The sequence below is a fragment of the Vipera ursinii genome (assembly GCF_947247035.1).
Source record: "Vipera ursinii genome assembly, chromosome: 6".
Classification (NCBI taxonomy): domain Eukaryota; kingdom Metazoa; phylum Chordata; class Lepidosauria; order Squamata; family Viperidae; genus Vipera; species Vipera ursinii.
In genome coordinates, this window is record NC_139515.1 from 61,810,336 (window position 1) to 61,818,042 (window position 7,707).

Genomic DNA, 7,707 nt, shown 5'->3' on the forward strand with positions numbered 1-7,707 from the left:
CATCAGATCTTTGGTTGTTCGTTTGTATGTTTGTTTTACTAAGTCGGTTGGTTGAGTGAGATAAAGGCATTTGCAGTCAGTGAGGAAAATGCATTGGACAGTTTCTTTATTATTGTCACCCATTTGCATATTTCCCAAGTCATTTCTCCTGAACAAGAAAGGCTCTCTTTCTCTCTTGATAAGTACTGATCTAATTTCTTTGCTCAGTAAGGCAACTCTTACTATTAGTATGACAAATGAATCCATCTCAGTGCAACACTTACATATTAGAACTTAATGTTCCTTCAGGTCTTGATCCTAATCAAGAGTCAAGACCCTAACCGGCCTTTGTAGCTTCAAAAACAATGATAAAGTTCAGTGTTCTGCAATCTGATGGTCTCCAAAGTCCAAGCTAGCCCAGTGTCTGGAACGTCTGGTGAACACTAGTATAGTATATTAGTAATTTAAATAATTAGTAATTTAATTTAGTATATTACTAAATTTAAATAATGTTAGTATTGCTTTTTAGGGAGTGAAGAAAGCCCTCCATTTCAGCCACAAGATCCCCACACTGATTTCCTCATATGAAAAGCAAAGAAAAGATGTTTTGGTTAGGTCACATGAATCTATTCTAAATATATTTTCACAAATGTATCATGTGATCTTGGCTAGGTTATTAACAATTAGTATTAAATTCTAGATAAAGCCAAAGGGAAAAACAACAGCCCAGGATGCTACACTAAAACCTGCAAACCTAAAAACGTTCAGCTCTCCACAATTTCCAGCAGAGAACTAGCTATGTTCCTATTCTTATTTTAGTCTGGTTTTTCTTCTTATTGTGCCTCTCCTGGACAAAATAATGACACCTGAAAAAAATCTTCAGCATTCCAGGTTTTTAAAAAATGGTACCAGAGAAATGGAGGAAGGCACTGGAGAACTATAGAATCTGCTCATATGGTGAAATACAACCAGCAGTGCTTACTTGTATACCTTTGAGTGCCCAGATGATACAATTTTTTTTTAGAAATTCTGAATTTACCGCATTGGTTCCTTTTTGTATTATACTCCCTCCCCTACTGTAAACCTTTCTACCTGACAATACAAAACAAGTGTATTGTTCTTTCTCTTTTAGTTTCTCTCTGATCAGATGGAGTGAGTGAAGTCAAGGTAGAAAAGGCTTGTTCGTATTATATGGGCAACCATTAAGGAGAGAGTTATATGTGAGGATTCTCTTTTAATGGATAAAAATCTAGTATAGCCTTCTCCAACTATGTTGGATCATGTCATGCACACATGTATAGCCTTCTCCTGCTATGTTGGATCATGTCATGCACACATGGGAATTATGACACACATTCCTTTCCTGTACAAGTAGCCTTGTACATTTAAGACTGGGAAGATTAATGCAGTGTGTAGCCACTTGTACATTATTACATAGGAAATGGAGATAAGCATTATTTTCACCATGTGTACAGTGCAGAATCATATTATATGAGACAGTTTGCCTCTAGTTCTCCCCAGCATATGTGTAATGATACAAAAGTGTAACCCTGCTCTATGAATTATAAGGATTATCCAACAAGCCAATCTTTAATGTGTACCACTAAAAAGATTAAACTCAAATTGTCTCATTCCCTATGAGGACCAAACTATTCAGAGGAAGGAGTGAGCATAGGAAGAGAAGCAATCCTGTTCAAATTGTAAACACTGTGATCATAATATCCCAAGCCTGTGGGAAAGTTCTCTAACCATCACCTTCTTCTCTTTCTCTCTTCCTCCTGTATAGCTGTTTAAAAGGATGTGATATATGTGTACACATGTATGTATCATATGTTTGGGTTTTTTTGTTTTTTGGTATATTTGACAGTTGACAATAAATTTGATGTTTATATTTGATTCTCTTATGGGTGAATACATTAAATAGGAAGCTGATGCACTATATGTTATAGCCATTTTTAGAGCCTGGTGGAAAATATTTTTATCACTCTGTTAACAAAGAAAGAACATACATAAAAGGTAATTGGTGAAAGGAGTAGAAAATTTAGCAAGCATTTTAATTTTAGTGTAACAATATCTCTGTCTAAGAGAGCAAGCATAACTATAATTTACCTATAATGTCAATTCATTCAATATTTCCTTACTATGTGCCAAACGATTTTAATCAAGATTGTTCAACTTGTAGCAACTTGTTCAACTTCCTTATCTAAAGCCCTCCAGGTTCCATTATCTTCTGCCAGCATGGCCAAACCTGCCTTTGAAAGAAAAATGCCTCTGAGCATTACTTACAATACTCTATAGATATTAAAGATTTGATTAAATTCATATCCCACCGTCCCTCTAGGAATTCAAAGACAGTATACAACATTTGCTCTATTTTTGTCTTTTACAAAAACATTCTGGTAGTACAATAAATTATTCTGAGAGTGATTGACTGAGCTCTATTCAATGAAAGGTTAATCAAAAGTAGAGTTAAACCTGGGATTTACTGATGAGATTTATAGGCAGCCCCAATCTAGCACAATGCTATGTGGTTTACAAAATAAGATAATAATAAACATAAATATGCATAACCTAAAAAAGAAAAATCAGGAGGAAAAAAAACAGTTCCCAAACTGATGGATGACCTCAATCAGTGGTCTCGAATAGTTGTTAATCAGGAGTGCAAAAGGATAATCCCTGAAACATCTCACATCAATGAGATCTTTGCTGGAACTTTCTCTTCTGTCAACCACAGAGAAAGGAGGAAAACCACCAAGACATCAGGCTGACAAGTCCTAATCCCTCCCTCCAACTGATCTAGAAGAATGCCATCATTATTTAATATAAAGTTAAGATAAAGATAACCTTTATTGTCATTTTTTACTGTGAGCACACTGGCCCACATTAAAAATGAAATTCTGTTGCAATATCATCATATTGAAAGTCACTGAGTGATCAAATAGATTGTACTACCTTCCTCCTAACTCTGCCAAAAGTCATAAACAAGCCTAACTAATGCTGACTCAATATTAGCACTGGTCTGAAATCCAACCATTTTCGCAAAAACTCCCCCCCCCATTTTACAGATTACAGAATAGAAAAAAATTGCAAAGCTTTCTTGAGAAAGGATCATACTGCTACTTCCTTCAAAGCAGGACCTAGTACCCATTCCTCAAAGAAGTAGATACTATTGCATATCATTTCCTGGCTGGCATTCTCTAACTGAAAGAACCATTGATCTAATACAGAGATGGCTAGGTTTATCAGCTCAAGGTTCTACTCCAGTTCCTTAAGTAGTTGCAAGTTCAAACTCACTTCACCTACCCAGACAACCCATCTTTCCATCATCTCAACATGCTTGCCCCATCAGAGTCCAACTCCAAGAAAATAATGAGCAATTTTATTTACTGAAGAACCAAGGGACCTCTTGGAATTGATGCACAGTGAGAGGCCAGACCAAGAGTCAACTCAACACATGGCTAAAACTATTTTTTTATTAAATGTGACTATAATACCAGAATCTTGAAAGTTTGATTTTGCTGTTCCTTCTCCCCCTTTTATACCCATGTGAATTAGGGAGATATTTGTCCAAGCCGCTTACAAATACTTTCTGCTTGGTTTGGACTTAAGCTATGTTTTAGTAAGGGATCTGGCCTGTCTCTGTCAATATTATCTTCCATACTTTCTACACTACATCAGAACAATCTCATCCAAGGTCTGTATCACATGTCCACTCCAAATGGCTATAGGTAATTCAGTCAGATTACTTATCAAATTTTCAGGAAAGACTCAAGCTCCCCCTAGAACCCTATTGGTCACTTGGACTGGATCAATCCAACTTTATATTTATTCACAGTAATTTATTGCAACTCAAAAAACCTTTGTCTTGGTAGTATACAAAGGTGAATTGCAACTACAAAAACAATACTTTAAAAATTAATATCATAAAATGGCAACATGCTAAGATGTGCTACTACACAACAATTGAGACTCCATTCATCTGGACCCAATCCTAGGGAAAAAGCCCTTACCTTACCTTTCTGCCAGGGAGTGAAAGGTGGGGCAGAGAATATAACACTAGTGAGCTGAAAAATAATCAGAGAGATCTATGAATGAACCTTTTTTTATTGTCAAAGTACAACCATGTATACATTGAGATTGGCTCAGCCTCCCTTCGTGGCCCCCCTCCCCACAACTCTCAGTGGCATTATGATACCGGATTTAAAGAAAATGGGCAGTTCAGAAATGTGGAAAAAATGAAATTAATAGCAATACAAGCTTCTTCCACCACCAACACCGCAGCTGAAACCACCTTTGAATGCAGGACAAGAGAATTGCCATATTTGAAGAGTAACGTATAGCATGCTTAAGTTTCAAATACCCTGCACACCATTTATACACTAGCTCACTTGAACTAACCCCAATTTCAAACACTCTATAACTCTAAGTACATTCAACCAACTCCTATCAGCTCTGGATATTTTAGAAGAACCTTCTTTCCAGGACTCACTAAAGTGTAATGCAGCACTTTAAATGTTCATCCCCAAATGCAAAACCCCTTGTGGATAAACATTCATTCAGTTTGCTCCCATTGTCTCTTCTCTGGCTTCTTCAAAAACAACCTCTGCAGCAATGTGTCAGAGTAAACAGAAACATGAGGGTTCCTGATAATTAAATCTGAGATAAAAGACAAGAAATGGCAATCTTGTGTGTTTGATTCATGTCCTGCAGATGACAACAGTAGGTTGGGGAAGAATTGCATAGACTTCTCCTAAATGAAAAGGTCAGAAAACAAGTCCAGTTTATAACATTAGAGAGTTGTTGTCAGACATACAATATTGGGTTAGTATTACACGTTTTACAAATTATTTAAATTTATATAATATAGCTTCTATGTTTCCATAATAGAGACTTCTTTCATTAAGCCCTCTCTATATGTTCGTATCACAGCTTCTAGAATTCCCAGTCAACACAGTCAATCCCATGATGATTATGGAATATTCGAAAATATTCAAAATATTCCAATCCTCCTTTATCATATTGATCAGTTCAGTTCTTTGACATTAATTCCTTGATTTATGAATCCTGTTACACAACAAAAGGTTCATCATAATAAAATTCATAGTCACTACAGAAGCATGCTAGATTGCTTCCAGCTGTATTTTTGCCATATACTACTAAGCATTAGGAAGCAATCCATCAATGAAATATCCACAGAGCACTAGAAAGCTAGTGGCCACCTACACAATTATTTATAACATAAGGAGTAATAACAAACCGGGATCTGAATATTGAATTTCCATTTGAATAAATCTTTGTATCTCCTGATTTCACCCTCTTATGGCAGATTTGCAATACTCCAAATCCTCATGCATGACACATTGATACAAAATTGATATGTAAGCATAGGTACAGTAAATGAAGCACATAGATTTCCTTCACATGACTCTACGCTATAAAATATTGCTATCTTTAATGGTATTAATTCTGCCAATTCACCCCACAAAAGTGCTGAATCTCAGGCATCCACAGAGAGGCAAAGTTGGTAAACTTAAATCATGATATCATAATGCTAAAAGAATAACTTATCACTGGAAGTAAATATGTACAAATTACATTTGTATCATGATAGCAATATGTTATTTTGGTGTAATCTAGATGGGCTGCAAATTCTTGTGCAATGAATTTACAAATAAGATTATTAGACCTTCAGTGTTAAGAGAGAAATAGCTCCTGGCAAAGTGGGCTTTTCCCCATGGCTTAAAGTGGCTTCATCTATGGCTGGCAGGAAACAACTTTACAGAGGAATCAGTTTTAAACAAAGCATTAAATCTTACTCACATGAAAGTCTAATCAGTCTTTCCGTTGTGAAAGGCAGTTCATAAGAAGAAACTGAATATGGGAAGGACACAGTCTTCAAAAGTGTAATCTCCTTGCTATGCTGCAGACTTCTTAATATATTGATACCTCTTTTTTGGTTTAGATTTTGAAAAAAGCTAATTTCCTTAAACTGTATTATTCTTTCCAAAATCATATTAATAAATAGCCTTGGTGGAGCAGTGGGCTAATGCCTCCTTAAGTAACACCAGCTGCCTGCAATTAGTGCAGGTTCACATCCCACCAAGCTCAAGGTTGACTCAGCCTTCCATCCTTCCGAGGTAGGTAAAATGAGGACCCAGATTGTTGGGGGCAATTAAGCTGACTTTGTAATAATGCCACTTAGGGTGTGTGTGAAAGCCCTAATAAGCAGGCATATACATAGAATGAAGGCTACTGCTAAGCTTGTAAGCCGCCCTGAGTCTTCGGAGAAGGGCGGGATATAAATGGAATTAAAATTAAAATAAAATAAAATAAATGTATGGATATTAAATCAAAAGGGAACACTAGTGGGGCAGGTCCATCTCATAAATTTAGATGCCTTTTTCATCATTTTACATGTTCAGCATAATGAAACTGGTAGACAGCCCCATTTAAACAATCTCTGAACTATGTAATATATGATTAATTTTTCCTTAGAACTTTTGATTTACAATTATGAAGTCAAATACTAATGTTTAAAAATGACTGATTTCTTCAATCAGAGTCATTGTATTATTTGCTCTGAATATCCTTAATAATAGAAAATTTGCTTTGTGGTTACTTTTTCATGCTAGGTAAAGGTAAAGGTTCCCCCGCACATGCGTGCTAGTCTTTTCCGACTTTAGGGGTTGGTGCTCATCTCCGTTTCAAAGCCGAAGAGCCAGCGCTTGTCCGAGGACGTCTCCGTGGTCATGTGGCCAGCATGACTAGACACCAAAGGTGCACGGTCCCTATTTTTCTACTTGCATTTTTTTTACGTGCTTTCGAACTGCTAGGTTGGCAGAAGCTGGGACGAGTAACAGGCGCTTACTCTGTTACGTGGCACTTGGGATTTGACCCACCAAACTGCCAACCTTCTGATCAACAAGCTCAGCGTCCTAACCCACTGAGCCACCGCGTCCCATGCTAGAGACCATTTATTTACTAGGCCTTTCCATTTGCTCCCAAGAGCTTGGCTTTATATTCTATATCAACTGTGTAAGAGGAATTAAATTCCTTTTGCATGTGGCAGCACAAGGAAACAACAGCCAAAGTCTTAATAGCCAGTCATCAATACCCCAATCAACATCTAAAAAGCCACACACAATAGGCACCATATAAATGCCACACACAGAATAGCCCAAAGCACACATTCTGCTGGAGAGAAGTTCCCTGAGGATGGGCTCCAGCCCCAGTCTGAAAGCTGGGAAAGCTAAATCTCTGGTCCTGGTGACTGACCCAGATTGGATCCTGTGGCAAGAATCTTGTATCTTCAGCTGCTTTATTATTATTATTTTACTATGTACTCAAAATTCCCTTAATTTTATTTATAATTTTCATTTTTTTAAAAAGTTATTTTTTAACATTTTAATATTTTAGTATATGTATTTGAATTCTTTAATAATTGTTTATTAATTCTTACACCTTATTACGGACTTTCCTGATGTTTTACATAGAGCTTTAAAAATCTTTTCAGCTTAGCTGTAGATCAGCTAATTATGGCTGGAGACTAATCAACTTTTAAATCTACTGTTCTAATTAATAGCTCTCATACATAATAAGTTCTACAACTTATACATTTGAGTTAATTTTAAGTCTTTTACAATAAAAATACACACTGTTGTTAACTGATAATAGTAGCAAGTATGGAATAATATAAATGTAGCAAAAGCATAAGTAATACATCCACCA